Source organism: Thermobia domestica, chromosome 13 (genome assembly GCF_964235325.1).
Source record: "Thermobia domestica chromosome 13, izTheDome1.hap1.1, whole genome shotgun sequence".
Classification (NCBI taxonomy): Eukaryota; Metazoa; Arthropoda; class Insecta; order Zygentoma; family Lepismatidae; genus Thermobia; species Thermobia domestica.
The window spans coordinates 15,117,752-15,138,392 of record NC_137466.1 but is presented as its reverse complement, the minus strand read 5'-3'; positions in this window follow the sequence as shown (position 1 = coordinate 15,138,392).

The window sequence follows — 20,641 nt, the reverse complement described above, 5'->3', positions numbered from 1 at the left end:
ACTAGGATTATGTAAACCTATTTTAGGAGTCGAACTCATTACGTTTGAAACTCTTTTGTAATAGTTACCTAAGTTAAGATATCTATTTTGAATACCAACTCGTTCTCCTGAGTTACTACTCGAAGAAATATTCGGAATGTTCCTATTAATACATAAAAGCGGTTATGAAAAAGTCACTCTAGGATCATGACTACTAGATGGATTAGCCATTCGACTGGCTCTATCTAAATCAACGGAATTCATCAATGATTGATTAACTACATTATTATTAACAGGAGCACTAAAAGATCTTACATTAAAAGTGTTTGCTAAGGGAGGATTAAGTTCCATGCTAATACGAACAAAACTTGAGTTTCGATCTAAACTAGGATAACCAGTAGCGTCTACTGTTAAATAATCTGCATTCGACATGTCTATACTTATATAATCTTGTCGAGATTACGTGTTTTTATAAAAAATTAAGCACACAAGATTATAAAAAACAAAACAGTATAAGAATAGAATACTATATTTAAACATATACTAAGGCTATTATTATCTACTCTACTATAATAATAAGATGGAAATCTACACGACCAAAGCAATAAAGCTGGAAGCAAAATAGAAATTGTCCCAATATTCCAATAATTATAAAGTATATACCAAATTTTTCAAAAGACCGGAAGAAACATTTTGACATATATTTATATTCAAAGAGAAATATTTTAATTTCAATTAATTTAAATTGATTGCGTCACTATAAACATCAAAGAATAAATCTATTTTTAATTCTGTATTCAAATTTCAAAAAAAAATATATTGGTAGAACTATAACATTGGAGGAAAATTTTCTAATTTCAAACTCCAAAAATATTTAATTTAATTCAAAATATTATTTTGAACTATAATTTCAATACACAGAAAGAAAATGTAAAAGACTGAGATCTATTAATGAATATTAATGAATAAACAACTATAACACTAAACTAAATATTAAAAAAACAAAAAAGTTCTTGACTTGTTATTCATACTTGTAACGCCCCTTCCACCCGGTATCTCAAGAAAGCCTCCAGTTTGAGAATTATTATTATTATTGTGAATAGTAATAGTTCGCAAACTGGAGGCTTTCTAGAGATACCGGGTGGAAGGGGCGTTACAAGTTTTTTTTATAGTGATCTCTATATGCTAGATAAATGTGTCACGCTTTAGGGCCACCCAAAAAGTGGCAACTCTCAATATATACTAAACTACTTCAAGTGATGTACACATGATAGAGCTAGTTATCTATGTAATGGATTACCGGTCTTAAATGCGAAAATAGTTCTTATAATCTGCAGTCACGTTTTGTACAGGAGAGACAAACTCAATTCCCAATCGGAAGACATAGAACCTATCACTCAACTTTCATTCGCATGCTCTTAGGCTACGAGAAGACCAAATGACGAATTCAAGTGACATACTATTGGTGATTTTTTAGGGCTATGAAATAGGAGAGAATGAAACTCAGATAAGCCGCACGTACATCTAGTTCTCCAATACAAACTTACGTAACTTAGGGGTCGAACTAGAAACCTTTCTCTCTAGAAATGGGCTCTTTAAGTAGTACACTCCGCATCAAAAAATTGGAACAGCTAACGCCGTGCAGCTAGGCCACCCAATATATACCTTCTTATCCCATAATCGTGTCTGGTAAAGAGACCCCCTCTCTCTCCTCCTTTCTTCTCTCCATAACTAAAATTAGCTAACAACATGAACGCAATTCTAATTTCAAACTACACATGAATTAATATCAATAAAATGAAATAACAAAACCGAGACGAAACAAGATTCATAAGTCGATTTAGAGAGAAACTGACACACACACAATGAAAAATTGAAACCAATTGATGTATATTACACAGGGGTTCAAAAATAAGCCAGAGAGACAGACAGAGAGAGAGAGAGAGAGAGAGAGAGAAGGCAAGAGAAGAAGAAAAAGAAAAGGAAGAACAGATAAAAATGTGGAATTTTAAACTTAGTAAGAAAACAACCTAACATTATAAAGTTCCGTTACCAGAAATCCAACAGTAATATAGAAATAACGTTTCTTTTTATTTTTTCAGGACTATTCGAATATATAGAGGATGCATGAAACATCCATTAAGTCACTTTCAAAAAGGATAGCATACTCAATTTTCAGTAGAACTGTAGATCTCACAGACACATCTAAGATAATGTCAACAGTTTAACACACATGCTTCGTTTCCGCGTGGTTCAGTTGTAAATTCGATAGTGTTCATTGGACGTACTGATGCAAACTACATTCTAATAAACCCAGTAGGTAGCGTAGGTATATCTTCCGTTCCAGACTACTAATGCAAAGTGAACAATAAAAAAAGAAGAAAAAGAAAAAGGAAGAAAGAAAGAAAGATAAAATTGAATGAGTGCTATTTTACTGGTAAACTTTTATCAGAAATATCCTATATTAAAGTCCAAACCGTATCATTATGAAAAGATACAAATGTTCAAGTGGAAAATTGGATGTTCTTCATAGACGTTGCAAACCTTGCATGTTTCAAATTTCAACGTGAATAAATCACGTTGAATTATAGGATGGAAACAAATTTGTTTCGAACTAGTATAAATACAATTTTGTTTTCAAGTAAGCAAAGAGGTTGTTATTTTCTAGTCTTTTCCGAAGATTTATCTGTTCCGAACATCCAGCATCACTTTCATTTCTTGCGGATATAACTTATGGACCACCACTTGGACCACCACTTAACTTATGGGCCACCACTTGGTCGAGAATTCAAAACCGTAGTGACCCAGTAATTCGACTGAGACTCGGTAACCCAGGTGATAAAAAAGATATTTTGCTTATTTCCTTGCATTTAAACATTGTTTCTTTCAGACATGACCAGGACTGGAGATGTTATCAACAGAGCACAAAAACTCGACGCTGAAGTTGGCAGTTAATTACATTTTCCAGACCAGGTCTATCGGTTTCTTGCTCCGTTTTAACTTTGGAACAGGCACATGCACATGATGTGCGTGTGTACGTGAGAGAGAGGGGGAGAAGTGAAAGATTCAAAAACAGGATAGGGAAACGTCAAGAAAGCGAGAGAGACGAATATAAATATGAAACATACTTATCATTACAGTGTATGGTGATGAACACACACATTACTTATTCAGATTCTTGCCAGTGATGCTTTGTAAGTTCTTCAACAGAAGATAAATCTCTGTTTGCATTATTTTATGCAAAAAAGCATCACCTGACGGGGAATCGAACCTAGATTTTCGCTTGGAAGTCTGGTACTTTACCACTACACCACCTATTGCTTTACCCAAATTTTCTCCAACAAATCCTGAATATTTCTTTCTGAGAACGATAACATGAAAAGTGATTACTGCAGATCAATGAAGTATTTCGAATATCCTGGTAAATATCTTGCCCTTTCTCAAACAACATTCGTAAATCGTCTGTATCATATTAAAGGTGTTTGCCTCCACATTCTTAAACATTTCACGTCTAATATGAGAACTGGATTCTTCACTATCACTTTGTAAAAAATGCAAGTTTGGTGTGAACAGGATTTGAACCAACGCCTGACAGCTTTATTAATCGTAACTCCATTACTTTACCGCTACACTATCATGCCAACTGAAACTAAAACCGAAATATTACTTACTTTAGCCTTGATCTTTGGAACGATCAAGCTTCTTCCTGTAAGGTTATTTGCATCTAAGTGCACAACGAAATTCATTTATTCGATGACCTAGAGAGAAATTAGTACCCACTAGTAAAGGAAACAACATACAATCCAGGAAAAATTACAGAAATAAAAACATATTGGTCAAGGGGGGTCAAGGCATGATCTGAATATTTGTATATCAATCTTAGTTTATCTGGTTGTTTCTAACACTTGGTTTGACGAAAGGTTGTATAACTAATAGGATACTGTCTTCTTCGGTTAAAATACCATATATCGTATTTCATATTTTATTAAATGAATTGACAAGAGCAACGGAAGTAGATACTAGCCTTTTGTACTCTTAAACAACGAAGGTGTAAGAAGAGATTTGATTCCTTGCTCATGAACATCTTAAAATTCTGTCTGGAAAATTGTGTGATCAGATTATTTAATAAAAAAATTTACAAAACAAGTGAATAGAAAGGATAATATTAATTACAGTAATGAATAATGAGGCTTCTTTTGCAAAAGTAATGTTCAAACTGGAGATTAATGAAAACTTAATTTCTAATTCCACACATGACATTACATATATGTTATTACTCTTACAAGGTACATTCGCGAAGTGTCCCCTCAAGATTCGTGTAAAATTGATTCAAATACAAAGTTCTCCTCGCCACAATGTGTATTGTACTAATTTTAGCGGCCCACACTGGTATTTATGTACCTTCATATATCCGGAATTCAACCATACACTAGTATAACGCTCGGACACAAAATTGCTTTTAGTTTCTTAGATGTAACTGAACATGAATGTGGGCATGTGCAAAACAAATTTGATCAAGTACTGCTTCTCTGACACATGTTACCAACCCGAGCTGCCATCTTGGATTCAATTTTCGTTTTTTCAAAAAGGGAATAGGTGCAAGTGATACATCAAATTCATGTATAATTTCTCGGAAATTCACTGATGTAGTGAGTTTCATCGTAGCTATTGCATAAATGTCAGGCACTTCATGAATATTGAATCAAATAGAAAGTTGTGCAGGGCCCGCTGTATATATATAATGTTTTACGTGATTTATCGTTGACGAAATATTCTCTGAACGTACATAATACAGAAACACAGACGTCAATACGGAAATGGCCTTCACCTAAATATGGTCGTATCTGAATTTACATTAAGCATTTTGACCGTTATACAATACTTTTTGTTGTAGCATATCAAGGAACTAATACAATCACTCACAGAAATGTAATAAGATTATGACACCAATGTTGTAAGGAGTTTGTTAATACCTACAATATTTTTTCCAGTTAGAAATTGTTTTGATTTGTCAACATCAAAAATATATGTGTAACTGATATTACTCTGCAATGTCTATTCGCGAAATGCCTGGAAGGATTTAACATGCAATACCTTGCAAACGGTACAAGCTACAGTAAAATCCTCTATATCAGTGAGTTTCCGAGAAAATTGTACATGAATTTGATGTCTCACTTGCACCTATTCCCTTTTGAAAAAACGAAAGTTGAATCCAAGATGGCAGCTCGGGTTGGTAGCATGTGTCAGAGAAGCAGTACTTGATTAAATTTGTTTTGCACATGCCCACATTCATGTCCAGTTACATCTAAAGAAACTAAAAGCAATCTCATGTCTGAGCGTTATACTAGTATATGATTGAATTCTGGATATATGAAGGTACATAAATACCAGTATGGGCCGCTAAAATTTGTACAATATACATTGTGACGAGGAGAACTTTGTATTTGAATCAATTTTACACGAATCCCGAGGGTACACTTCGCGAATTACCTTGTTAGAAAATGAAAGACAGTAAATACTACAAGCATATGCTACGAAATTTAAAGAAATACGCAATTGCAATATTAATTGCTTTGAATTGCAATTAAAATGCAATTCCTGTAGCTTGCTTAATTCCACGAGAAGACAACCAATATGTACTCACGCAACGGTAAATATTATATGGCACCATTTTTTTATGAACCAGTAATACATATAAAACATTACATTGTCAAATGAAGCTATATACATTAATGGGTTACTTCAAAAAAGTGGGCGGGGGCAACTGCCCCCTTTGCCCCCCTAATCGCCGCCCATGTCGTCAAGTATAGTGTTCTGAGAATTTTGAGACTGGTGTATGTTTCTTTAGATTATCTTTAACATTAGTAACATATAAAAATATACGAATATATCTACGAACTGAGGTGTTATGGGTGTGGTTACGTTATAACTTTTATAAGAATATAAAATGTGGCATAATCTATTTATAAATGGTTACGAAGTACGAAAACATTTGGTCAGCTCAGAAAAGGGACATAACGAACATAGAAACAAAAGATGGCAGCACTTGCAGTCATGTGAAGAGTGTTAAAAATTTATGTTTTAATACTATTTTCAATGAAATATTACAGGATTATAGAATACATTGTTCATTATTTGGTATAAATATCAAATATATCGCTTAAAGCTATACTCATAACAAAAACAAAACCATAAATTATCAAATTAGTTACTAGAAACTTATGGTATTCTTGAAGTTGCAGTTGCCCGAAGAAAGGGCACAACCCTTTAAACCGGACGAAAGACAAATTTAAAAAAAATAGAGTATGATGCACATGATTATAAGACGGTTGGCCTTCGCTCACCATGCTAGTTGGCTTGTTACTAATAACACTTGATAATATATAAAAGCATTACTGTGGTGCTTTCCTCTGCGTTCTTACTTTTATTCACCTAGTTCTTTAACACCGTCGCTGTGTTATTTTTCACACCGCTCAACACTCCCTACGTGTCAGATCGGTAGCACCGGGCCTGTGTTACCAGTAACACTGAACCTTTAGGGTCTTATGCAGAGTCATTCTGACGCCTGATTAGTACCATACTAAAGAGTTAGACTAGCATACGTCTCCTGCAGTAGTCAGGCCTTTAGTATGACGCTAATCATACGTCAAAATGACTCTGCATAAGGCCCGTAGTGTTGAAGTAAAATACTAAAGTGGTAGTCATTATGGGATCATTACCCTGTGTTAGAATTATGTTGTTTTAAAACCATCATGTTTTGCTGTGTAATCAGAGCTGATGATGAGAGAATAATTAGCTTATTACATTCTTTTTGGAAGTTTTTAATGTAGTAGTTTCCTTCGTGATCCAAGTGTATGTTTTTCTTCGTAATCCACAGGATTTAGCAATAGTTGAAAATTGCGATCAACAGCATTCTAAACAGTCAGTTGTACTTCTTAATCGACTGAAAACTAAACTCATGCTATTAGGAATGGTTCTACTAATACATATATACATTTTCCGCAAGTAGTGAAGGTTATGAAAGTTACCTGCAATTTGCATGAGAGTATGGCAAAAAAATTATAGATGTTTCTCTGAAAGTTTGATATGTTTTCCATCAGCATATATATCGCCACCACTCGTTGATATATCATGTCTACTTGGTGAACTGTACATACATCTTTTGCAACGTGTAGTACATCTCTTAAAGTTTGCCGTTGCCGATCGGATGTTAACCAGGAGATTTGGATTGCATACCACTCACATTCAGAAGTTCACCATTATTGGTAACTAGTTTGTATGGACAGGTATGGTTTTCCGAGTACTCTATCCAATTTTATGTCTACCATATGGTACTGGAGGACTTAACTTGATATAATACTGCAAGTAAAACGAAAGCCTTAATTTCCCACAGGGAATTCCAAAATATTTATAGTATTGGAGATCAACTCAGCACTACGGTCCATAGCAATCCATTAAATATAAGGAAGTTAATGGGGTCAGAAAAGAGGTGATGAATTGCATGAAGCTTGTAACGTACTTCATTCGTTACAGATTTGTTTCTGAAAGATGATCTAGTTAAGGATTTTCTGTTTTTCTTGTCTTATCATTTACTTAATGTCTATTTCTAACTTAAATGTTTTGTCTTCTTATATTGTCTTCTCTAGTTGCTTATCAAGTATCTTAATTCATATGTTCCGCTGTTTGACGTTCTTTTATTTACTAGTTGGCATCCTCATTCTTCATTCAGCTACCTTGTTAAACAGAAATAAGTTGCATCCTCTTGAGTATTCGAATGGGGAGGAGAGAGAATGGAATGAGACCATATCTTGTACGGAATGAGACGGTATTCTGTACTTGTGTCATTTTCCTTTTTCATTCTTCTTTTGACTTCCTACTTAATAATTTCCATATTTCATGTTAGACTAGTAAGTATATTGTGTAACTCATCCCTTATTTATGTGTTCTAAAAACATTTTTTGAAGATAAATAGCCTTTCTACAGGAAAGTTTAATAGTCGATAGATCGACTTCGATTGTACGTCGGTTTATGAGTAGTGTGTGATTATGCACAAAATCTCGAAACATGTCGTAATAAGGAAGACGGTTTTAATCTCTTTATGAGATTTTAGAACATCCGAAGTTATCGGTTGAATTGTAAATGGAGAGTATTTTCCTAAGGAAGTTTGAGACTGTTGCGCTGCATAAATGACTGTTGGAGCGGTTTGTTGACGTGTTATAGGACTGTGATGCCTAAAGTGAACGAAAGTTTGTAGTCACATGGCAGCTTTTGGAAGTAGTGTGGGTCCATGAATTATATGTTGGAGTCTAACTTTGCAGTAGTTCAGGCAACGCTAGTCTATAGATAAAATATGTACAGATCTGTCCATTTGGATTTTGGATCGGATGTTAACCAGGAGATTTGGATAAACGATCAATTCTCTACGGAAACTCGTTATGGAAATGTCATGTCTTCCATCTGTCGTCGTAGCAACATCTTATAAGTATTCTATCAGAAACTAAAATCGTTAAGAGTAACGTTATAAAAATTCGTAAATCTGAGTACCTGATTAAAATGAATAGTAAATAAATATTTGTGATATAGTATCTTTGAAGGTTCTTAAACCATGGTTTCAGTCGTCCGGTTGGGTGTCGCATTGGCTGCCTATTATGAAAGCTTTTACTACAAACTTAATGGCGAATTGGGGCCGCGGTGGCTCAGTGGTAGAGCGTTCACCTCTGAGACATGGGGTCCCGGGTTCAAACGCTGCTTGAATTTTGTGGTGGACAAGCACCATGTGCGTGGGTTTCCTCATGGTTCTCCCGTTTCCTCCCACTTTCTTCATTCCACCATTTCATTCATTTCTCATAATCACCGTCTTCTTTAGCCCAACCGGCATAACCGTGGGACGTAAAACTCAAAGATTTCATTCCTTTTTTTAATGGTGAACTGCGAGTTTTAAAGGTAAATAGGGTTCTATAAATAAATGGAAGAAGCTGTTTCTGTGCTTCGGGTGTGTCTCCAATTTAAACAATAGTGTTGGGGGCCGCGGTGGCTCAGTGGTAGAGCGTTCACCTCTGGTGCTTAGGGTCCCGGGTTCGATCCCAGCCCGCGCCAAGTGAACTTTGTGGTGGACAAACACCGCGTGCGTGGGTTTTCTCGGGGTTCTCCCGTTTCCTCCCACTTTCTTCATTCCACCATTTCATTCATTACTCATCATCACCATCTCCCTTAGCCTAACCGGCATAAACGTGGGACGTAAAACTCAAAGATTTCATTTCATTTCATTTTAAATAATAGTGTAACGTTGCTGAAATTGCGTTGTCTTGGGATAGAGACGATTTATGTTAAGATACATTGATGTTCTCTGTTTCCTCTTAATTTTGTTCCGGTGACACCTGAGCTAGATTTGTGAATTATTCTCACTTCCGGGTCCCGATACGCGTCTCGGCGGAATATCTGATCCTGTTTGATATTAAATGTGGATGTAATATTGTATGGAAAACCTTAAAATTTGTTATTGTGAATAACGTGATGATATTTAAACATTGTTGGGAATAATTTAGGTAGCAAAGTGTAACTAGAAATTCGTGAACGACAAATTCTTGGTGTTTATTTTGAAATTATGCCATCGGTGAATAATTATTAATGTAAGGGGAAAAACTGTACCTATGGAAAGCTGTTAAAATGTTGGACTGAAACTAACCGAGCGGAATATACACAGAGTTTATATCAAAATTAGTAACTTGTAATTGATTTCTTTCTTTCCATCATTTGCAAATATCTGTGTTAACCCAAGTGTGATAATTAGATTCTGTGATAAAGAGTGTGGTGTTAGTAAACAATAAATGTAAACTTTACGGAACATTGTTTCGATTATTTAACATTTAAATATCAACTTAAGTGGGGAAGTTAAACTAAATGAGTATTATACTAATTAATTGCCTTTTTCGAAGTACTGCTTTTAAGATATTCTTCATTCATTTTTTTCCTTTTCCTTTGCTTTCCGTGCTGCATCCTCCGGGGAACAAGATCCTGGTTCTTATTATTTTGAAATTTTGTCTTCTTTCTTTCCGTTGCGCATGATACCGTCCTACTGGCTCCTATCAGGATTCTTAGGATCCCGAGTTAGAGGTTGATACGACTGGGCTAAATTAGAGACTAATATATGCTCTCTGTATTTGTCTTCCAGCTAGGCTATATGAACGAACTGCGTGTGCCTTTTATATCTCTTCCTCTCTGCCCTTGCTTGTGGTTGCGAAAATATTGTTTGTTTTCCATATTTATCACATTGAATTATTAAAGAACCAGCTTCTTCAAGGGGTTATAAAATATGTTAACATGGGAAAATACGAATGATATGAAGTTAATAAAGGTGCTCTTTTCCTTTATGATTGAAGAGGTGGATGTGTTCAAGCCTCGTATTTTGATAATTCTGGATGCATTCACCGTTGAAAACTTTGATTTGCTTTCCGCTAAATAGCCTCTACTTCTTAATCACATAAGGCAAATAATGAAATTAACCAAAGTTGGTTAATTTACCATTACTTAATCAACCAGAATGTATGTTGTTTCCTTTATACTGTATGTAGGTACTGTGGCTCAGTGGTAAAGCATTTACCTCTGATTCCTGGAGTCCCTTGTTCGATCTCCGATCAAGTAAGTTTGTGGTGGACAACAACGTGTCCGTGGGTTTTCTCGGGGCACTCCCGTTTCCTACCACAATTCATTCCCCAATTCTTCCATCATCATTCAGTTGCCTTAATCCCCCGTCTTCCTTAACCTAAAGGGCATAATCGCGGGATGTTGAACTGAAAGATTTCATTTCATTGACATTTGTTTTCACTTTATCAAGGAAACAAATACACAGAAAGAAAATTGACCATTTTCAGCTTCCATTGCATTTGCCAAGGAAAGGATATTCCACGGTCATAAATAATTGGCTACGGTTCTTGTTTCAAAAGTGGAAGACTCATCTTGGATTCAAGGTTTCGGACATGGTGTCTCAGTAGTAGAGCGCTTACATCTGATACACAGGGTTTCTGGTTCGATCGCGGGCCAGGTACACTCATGTCCAAAATTATTGTCGCATGTCTATAAATATGTTGTAGGAATATAATTTGATAATGAATTCACCCGGTATTTCTTACAATGTTAGTATGAGTATAATCGGCAAAGACATGTACCAAATTTCTCAAAAGTAAATCCCCACGTTGAGCGGGTTTGCATATCCAGGCTCCTAACTATGAAAATATTTACGATCACTCCAACCCCAATCATTTCACAGATTCAACCTGTTGTATATAAGTTATTAGGACATAAAATTGAATGTAATTTATACGAAAAACCCTTTTATGCATTGCAAGATCTGTAACGTCCAAATATTCACCACAAACTTATAGTTGTATCGACATAAACAAAACAAAAAAGTGTGGAGCAGGAAACCACTTTACAACACAAAAGTCAAAAGGGGTCACTGAAGACATACGAACTGGTCGAGCGGTTTGGGTGACTAGTCTGTCAATCAGAAGTTTATGTGTTCAAACCCTGTAGAAAATATTCGTTTTGTTTTTTTCTTAAAAGTGTGTTCCTATTTTCATCAGAGGACTGAGAACATTTCTTTGAATAAATCTTTGGAAACTACTTTTCTCTCAAATTCGATTAGAAGCGAACATTATATGAATTGCTAATCTAAAATCCACAGCTGAGAACAAAATATTAAGTATGTTCAATATGTCATTATTATCATTTGATTTGTAATTAAAAACTAATTATAAGCATTGACGATTTCAGAAGATTCTCCCCGGTAATGGTCAAGATATGAATGAGAAAAAACTGATAAAACATTATTAGTCTACTTTGAGCATGATCGAAAATAACTTATGGCCACGAAAGGGAAATTTAAGTCGACAGGGTCTCAAATTCTCCGACGGGTCATGACCTGAAATTATCATTGTTTGAAAGGTTTCCTTAACAAGTAGAATATTATATCTATTTCTCCTTCTATGTTTTGAAATGGAAAAATCATAATTTTAAATAGAATTATAATACGATAAGCATAAAGATTTATACAACTAATGAAGTAAATATCCTTGTGTAAGTTATCGATTTCTATTCGGATTAAAATTCGAATATTCGTTTGCATCACACTTTAAAGTAAATCCTCTCTCTATATAGTTCCTACTGGAAAGCATGTTTAACTCCAATTACTTAATCAATATTTTTAATAATATATTTTTATTGTAATACTCTTACTATTCAATGTTGTATGCACTTAATTTCCCAAAGCAAAACCTCACAAATGTATAATTGACTAGTAAATATTATCAAATAAATTATCATTTAGTTTACGTAAACATTGCATCGCCTGATTTGAAACTTCGTATTTTAAATAATAATAATAATAATAATAATAATAATAATAATAATAATAATAATAATAATAATAATAATAATAATAATAATAATAATAATAATAATAATAGTAGTAGTAGTAGTAGTAATAAAATCATAGCCATATCTTTATCAGAATTTCAGGCTTAGTCAATAAATGAATTCAACATAGTCTCTATTCGAAGCTCTATTTAATCGAATCAGATAGAAATACGAAGAGGAACTTCGAGAACAGATAAAAGAAAAATGTTATTTTGGTGGGTTTGGAAGTAACTTTTAAGAGTTAGTTTTTTCTTTTTTTTGCAAATTACAGACAAATGCCTTGGACACTTTTTTCTTTTCTTTAAGTTAACTGATTCACCGAACGTATCTGACATATGAGTAACTTGTCTCTATATTCTACTCGGTTATACACGTTTTACAATCTTTTCCATTAACCTTGAACGACGAGAACACGAACACAAAAACATCCACATAGGTATGACAGTTAAAATTCCTAACCTCCCCCACGGGGAATCGAACCCGGGACCACATACACCTGAGGCACACGTGCTAGCCACTAGACCAGCGGGAAGAGCAAATAAAATGTATTTTGTAGTGTCTGAAGTTTATAGCTATTTCACCCTGTTGTAGTATGTTGATTGATTTTTTAATGTTTACCGTATTCGTTACTTTGAGGAATGATATATATTATTGATATAGGTTTTATTACATATTCGGCCATAAATATTATATAAATTATCAGAATTATTCATGATCTTCCATGGAAATTCACTGGTGCATGCACAGTAGACAGACAGTGTAATTGGAAGATGAGTTCAACAGAGATTATAGGGCTATATTCCGCCGATTATATTTTATTTAATAACTATTTAGAGGAGATAACGAAAACGAGTCTACATAATGAAGATGGAATTTCCGTAGAAGATAGAATGGTGAGGTGTATACGGTTTGGGGTTGATATGGTTGTTGTTGTAGAATCTAAAAAGAAAATTAATAAGATGTAGAAAACTTGAGAAAGGCTTGTGAAGAATATGGGATGAAAATAAATGTTAGAAAGACAAAATCCATGGTGATTGAAACGAAGCGATCGGTGTGAAATATAGAAGTAGGAGCGGGAAAAAACACAAGTGATTAGTTTTCGATATCTGAGTACTATTACTAGTGATGATATGACATGCGAACGTGAAATAAAAGCAAGGATAGAAATGGCGAAAAGAGCCTTTAGGATGGAGGAAATAGTATTTTGAGGGGACCACGAATAGAGTTGTAAAGAAAAAGACTCATAAAATGCTTCGTTTACTGTATTTTACTGTATTTATAGGACATAAACATGGACGAAACTGTAGAAACTCTTAAGAAGGAACTGTATCATGAGGGATGTGCTAGAGGGTATGGTGGCAGGGAAGAGAGGGAGAGGACGAATTAGACTATATAGAAACAGAATTAGGCTATTGGCGATATCAAAACAGAAAAATCGTATGTGAAGATGGAGAGGTTAACAGAAGATCGTGGAGCATGGCAGCTTCTCAGCTGCGGTAAGTGACCCGCTGGTAATGGCGGAATACTTCTGATATAATGATACTGATGATGCACAGTAGGAACAGAAATATCCACTTTACTGTCATTGCTAATACGAATCACAATGCAAATTTCTACAGGTTGTCAAAATACCTCGCTCTAAAAGCTGTAGAAAACTATCTGTTACTATGCGAGGAAAAATCATAGGTCGAGCAACAATTAGACAAATTGCCATTCAGATAGCTAGGGGTATGAGCTGTGACGAGAAAACAGTGAAGAAATTGATTTAGCGGTATGAAGAAGGTAGTGAATATTTCACATCTTGGCCAAGAAGTAGGAGACATAATAATAATAATAATAATAATAATATTAATAATAATAATAATAATAATAATAATAATAATAATAATCCCAGGAATTTATATTTATTTCCAGCAAAACTTTTGCATACCCTCCTAGTGCAATATGATGTTTTTGTAAAACGGCAATTATAAAATTGTCAAGCTGAATTTGAAAGTCTTAATAAGTAGTGCTTTATTTATTTATTGCACAATTCTTTTATGCCAGTAGCTTTCGCCACCTTACTCGCTCTTCATGCTTACTCAGGAGGAAGCTGCAGGTCCCTAGGTTGGGAACTACTGCTTTCCACCAAGGAATTCAGACAGCCTGTTAGAAATTTGCGTTCTGACCAACATCAGAAAATTGTGTTCTTCTGTTTCTACTGCGCATGCACCAGTGAATTTCCATGGAAGATCATGAATAATTCTGATAATTTATATAATATTTATGGCCGAATATGTAATAAAACCTATATCAATAATATATATCATTCCTCAAAGTAACGAATACGGTAAACATTAAAAAATCAATAGACATACTACAACAGGGTGAAATAGCTATAAATTTCAGACACTACAAAATACATTTCATTTGCTCTTCCCGCTGGTCTAGTGGCTAGCACGTGTGCCTCGGGTGTAGGTGGTCCCGGGTTCGATTCCCCGTGGGGGAGGTTAGGAATTTTAACTGTCATACCTACGTGGATGTTTTTGTGTTCGTGTTCTTGTCGCTCAAGGTTAATGGAAAAGATTGTAAAACGTGTATAACCGAGTAGAATATAGAGACAAGTTACTCATATGTCAGATACGTTCGGTGAATCAGTTAACTTAAAGAAAAGAAAAAAGTGTCCAAGGCATTTGTCTGTAATTTGCAAAAAAAAAAAAAAAAAAAAAAAAAAAAAAAACTAACTCTTAAAAGTTACTTCCAAACCCACCAAAGTAACATTTTTCTTTTACCTGTTCTCGAAGTTCCTCTTCGTATTTCTATCTGATTCGATTAAATAGAGCTTCGAATAGAGACTATGTTGAATTCATTTATTGACTAAGCCTGAAATTCTGATAAAGATATGGCTATGATTTTACTACTACTACTACTACTATTATTATTATTATTATTATTATTATTATTATTATTATTATTATTTAAAATACGAAGTTTCAAATCAGGCGATGCAATGTTTACGTAAACTAAATGATAATTTATTTGATAATATTTACTAGTCAATTATGCATTTGTGAGGTTTTGCTTTGGGAAATTAAGTGCATACAACATTGAATAGTAAGAGTATTACAATAAAAATATATTATTAAAAATATTGATTAAGTAATTGGAGTTAAACATGCTTTCCAGTAGGAACTATATATAGAGAGGATTTACTTTAAAATGTGATGCAAACGAATATTCGAGTTTTAATCCGAATAGAAATCGATAACTTACACAAGGATATTTACTTCATTAGTTGTATAAATCTTTATGCTCATCGTATTATAATTCTATTTAAAATTATGATTTTTCCATTTCAAAACGTAGAAGGAGAAATAAATATAATATTCTATTTGTTAAGGATACCTTTCAAACAGTGAAGATTTCAGGGCATGACCTGTCGGAGAATTTGAGATCCTGTCGACATAAATTTCCCCTTCGTGGCCATAAGTTATCTTCGATCATGCTCAAATGGACTAATAATGTTTTATCAGTTTTTTCTCATTCATATCTTGACCATTACCGGGGAAGAATCTTCTGAAATTGTCAATGCTTATAATTAGTTTTTCACTACAAATCAAAGGATAATAATGACATATTGAACATACTTAATATTTTGTTCTCAGCTGTGGATGTTAGATTTGCAATTCATATAATGTTCGCTTCTAATCGAATTTGAGAGAAAAGTAGTTTCCAAAGATTTATTCAAAGAAATGTTCTCAGTCCTCTGATGAAAATAGGAACACACTTTTAAGAAAAAAACAAAACGAATATTTTCTACAGGGTTTGAACACATAAACTTCTGATTGACAGACTAGTCACCCAAACCGCTCGACCACTTCGTATGCCTTCAATGACCTCTTTTGACTTTTGTGTAAAGTGGTTTCCTGCTCCACACTTTTTTTATTTTGTTTGTTTGTTTATGTCGATACAACTATAAGTTTGTGGTGAATATTTGGACGTTACAGGTCTTGCAATGGATAAAAGGGTTTTTCGTATAAATTACATTCAATTTTATGTCCTAATAACTTATATACAACAGGTTGAATCTGTGAAATGATTGGGGTTGGAGTGATCGTAAATATTTTCATAGTTAGGAGCCTGGATATGCAAACCCGCTTAGCGTGGGGATTTACTTATGTGAAATTTGGTACGTGGTAAATTTCATGTCAAAAGACCAGTAAGTAAGAACAATAAAACAAAAAAGAACTTTCTTGTCCATTTAGCAACATTTTATTTTACTCATTGTCATTTTTGTATTTATAATTATTTTCCTATGAAATTTACCACAAATATACATTTCCCGGTTATACACATAATATCAGTATTAAAAGTACCTTGCAAAATCATTATCTAATTATATTCTTACGGGAAGACAGTTATAGATATGCGACAATCATTTTGGACATGAGTGTACATTTGTGATAGACAATATCGTCTCTGTGGATTTTCTAGAGATTCTCCTGTTTCCTCACACATTCTCATTCTTCTAATTCTTCCATCATCATTCACTTACCTTAATCATCCTTAGCGTGAAGGGTAATCGCAGGACGTTAAACTAAAGATTTCATTAGATTTTTTAAAATTTCAGGGTGATTGGTCGTGTTCGGAACTCACTACAAATTATAGGTCTATGTACCATGTAGTTATTGAACTGTACCTATTTTATAGACTGAATAGATAAACGCTATTCATCAGGAATTGATGCTCTGAAAGCTTTTAAACTTACAATTTAACTGAAAAGATTAACGTTCTGTGATAGGAAGGGAAGAACAAGAATAATAAAACAAACGTAAGGTCTAAAATATAAACAGAGAAGTATTTTCAAAACAGTAAAGCTGATCTACTATCTCATGTGTATATAATTGTACAGGGTGTCCGAGAAGTCCTTCCCTGATTACAGAAATTGATAACTCAGGCTAGAAATAAGATAGAAATATGAAACGTGTTGAATTGTTTACAAACTATAAAAGTTTTTGTCTGTGTTAGGTTTGTTCTGTTTTACCAGGTCTCATTGGGGTTTGGACGTCCGTGCCTATCTCGATAGGACATTTCCTGGGCGATGGATTGGTCGTGATGGACCAACAGCTTGGCCTCCACGCTCTCCTGACATAACCCTATTAGACTTCTTTTTATGGGGTTATGTCAAGGATGAGGTCTACCGAACACGTGTATCAGATCTTGAAACCCTGCAGCAACGAATAACCACAGTCGTTGCATCGATCCCTCCAGTGATGTTGGCTAATGTGTGGATGGAAATTGAATATCGCCTAGATGTGCTACGTGCTACCAAGGGTGCTCATGTGGAAGTGTACTGATGTGACCAAAACTTTTATAGTTTGTAAACCATTCAACACCAGTTTCATATTTCTATCTTATTTCTAGCCTGAGTTATCAATTTCTGTAATCAGGGAAGGACTTCTCGGACACCCTGTATTAAAATTATCATTCAACAATAAGATAATGCATAATTTTAGAACATTGAGTTATATTGATAGGTCCTCTCTTTTCTTATTTTGGTGGCCCGGTTTCTCAGTTTTAAAGCATTTACATCTGATGCGTAGACTCGTTGGTTCAATTGCCGGCCAGAAAAGATCAAAATGGACAACATCGTATTCCTGAGTTTTCTCGGATTTTCCCGTTTCATATCACGTTCTCATTACAATAATTATTTCATCATTATCTGCATGGCATATCACCCGACTTCCTTCGCTGAAACGGTATAATTGTGGGATGTTTTCTTTATGGCATTGTGAATGTCCCTCCAACTTGGGGTTACAATCTACCAAAAATAAAAGTGTGAATTAACCTCTCTCTTGAATTTCATAAATATGTTTCACGATAATTTTCGTTAAAATTGTTTAATTTTAGCGTAATATGTCATACATTTTTCCCAGTTATCTCTGCAAGGAGTAAAAAAATAACAATTTCTAGCTCTGCTTCCCTTTGATTTCTTTTCGAGTTAAACAATAAACTTTCTAAAACTCGTTCGGTTTTCAAGCAATACATTTTCTTTGACTCTTTTCCGTAATTCGAATTGATTAGAATTAAAATTACTGAAGAATTTGTCCATATATAATATCCATCTATCTATCTATTAGTAATGTCGTACATTTTCGTTAAGGCTTCCCAATCATTTACCCTACCTACATGGAGCTGAAACCAGTCAGGAACACCGAACTGGTATTATTTCCTTCTAATTCCTCCAATGTTTTAGAATTCCACGATTACTTATACAAAACTCAATTGGTTTTCATACAATACCGTGCATATGTTTGACTTTTTCCATAATTCTGGCTTGGTGTTTAATGTAAGCGCATTTGATGTGGAAGATCCGAGTTCGTTTCCTGGCGGGAGCTCATGAGGTTTTGGTCCCACTTTACGCTGAAGGTCCACGTCTCATATAGCATCATTGCTGACTCTAATGGAAAATCAAATATTTTCCATATGCCTTGTGTTTGTAAATAAGATCAGTTAAAAATGTGCGATGAATTTTGTTCCCCTCATGTGGTATGAATTCCCTTCCCCCGGTAATTTCACGATAATGTTCGTAAAAAAGTTTTAAAAAAACTAGTTGACTTTGGAGAAATACAACGCATATTTTCTTTCAGCCACACAATGATCCCTTTTAAATATTGTTTTAGTAAGATCACTGACGAATATAGGATGTATTTAACCCCCCTCTCCATTAAAAAAAAAAAAAAAACTCGAGTTCATTCGTAGCTAAGCAGTTATTGTACGCGCATTTTGCATGGGAGACCTGGGTTCGATTCCCGGAGGAATCTCATGAGGTTCGGATCCCATGTTAAAATTAGTAGGTTCCGTCTCATATTGCCTCGTTGCTAACAGGGACGTTAATCTCAAAATCAACTCACATCCATTTTAAAAAAGAAATTTCAAGACAGCTTTCATAAAATAACGTTTATTCCATTCCGATACATTATGATATGGGGCAGTTTCTTAACATTCTAAAGTAAGTTAAACTACAACAGCAAGCTGCATTATATATAGTTCAAACAGAATTCGTATTTAACAGCCTCTTCAGAGGATATAGATAGTAACTTCAGTTGTGATGATAGATAAACAGCTAAGTATTTTCCTGTTCTTCAGCGGTTTTGCATTTTGTGTGTCTGGCATTGCTGCATGGACTGAAGTTAATCGTATATAAACAAATCAACTCTTCGATTACTACCAAAAATAAAAAAGAATATATTATCGACGAGATGTTGGATAAATCAAGGTATTATTATTTTGTTGAACATTAGGAAAATAATGCTGGACAACAGACATTTTGTTAAATTGGAATAAATTAAATGTAATTATTATATCGGTGAATACTTAAAATAAGCACACATTTGGAGGATAGGCGTACTATTGCCTCCCCTTGAAGGCGGGAGCTCATGTAGTTTGGTTTCCACGTAAATCAGTAAGTCCACGTCTCATATAGCCTCGCTGTTGAACGAGACGTTAAACTCAAAATCAACTCAACTCCTCTTGAAAGGTGAAGTATAGAAATCACTTTATGTTTATGGAATGTCCTAAATATAATGAAAAATTTTGTTCAGATAAAGAATATGAGGACACTAAAAATTTTTGTCACGTTACTTTTCTCAATTCAATCCGTGTGTTAATATATTCAAGGTGTTTTTTTTTCTCTTGGTATGCGTACAAGCACAAATAATTACTTAGAGATTTGCCTAATATTCCTGCAGATTCATATGCTACCTCCTAATTTTAAATATACTTTCAGTGTATTTTTTTTTTTTTAATGAATTTTATTGTACATGGTAGGTGTTTTGTTGGAATTTACTTGCATACTCATATTGTTTGGAGTTAGTGGGAGATAAGATGAATGATTTCTCTGTTCAATAATACAAAGCATCACTAGTTCTAACGTGGGTTATTCGGAAAGTTCTCCAAATCAGATGGAAATAAAGAATATCAGAGCGATTGAGTGTTTTCTTAAATATAATCTCCTCGAAGTTTAACCTTTTAAAATTATGATGACACAACACCTGTGCCATGGTGTCGGCCTTCGGAATTTGCTTTATAAGTCTCTAGTAAAGCTTTTTAGAGCGAGTTTTTTTTTTTTTTTTGCATTCATTCAAATATAGAAGCATCATAAAACACAGTTTATGGACATTTTGCAGCCTCGCGTGCTTTGTCTGGGGGCTGTGACGTCACAAACTTGGACGATGGGTTTTAAAAAAGGGTATATTTGAGAAGTTTT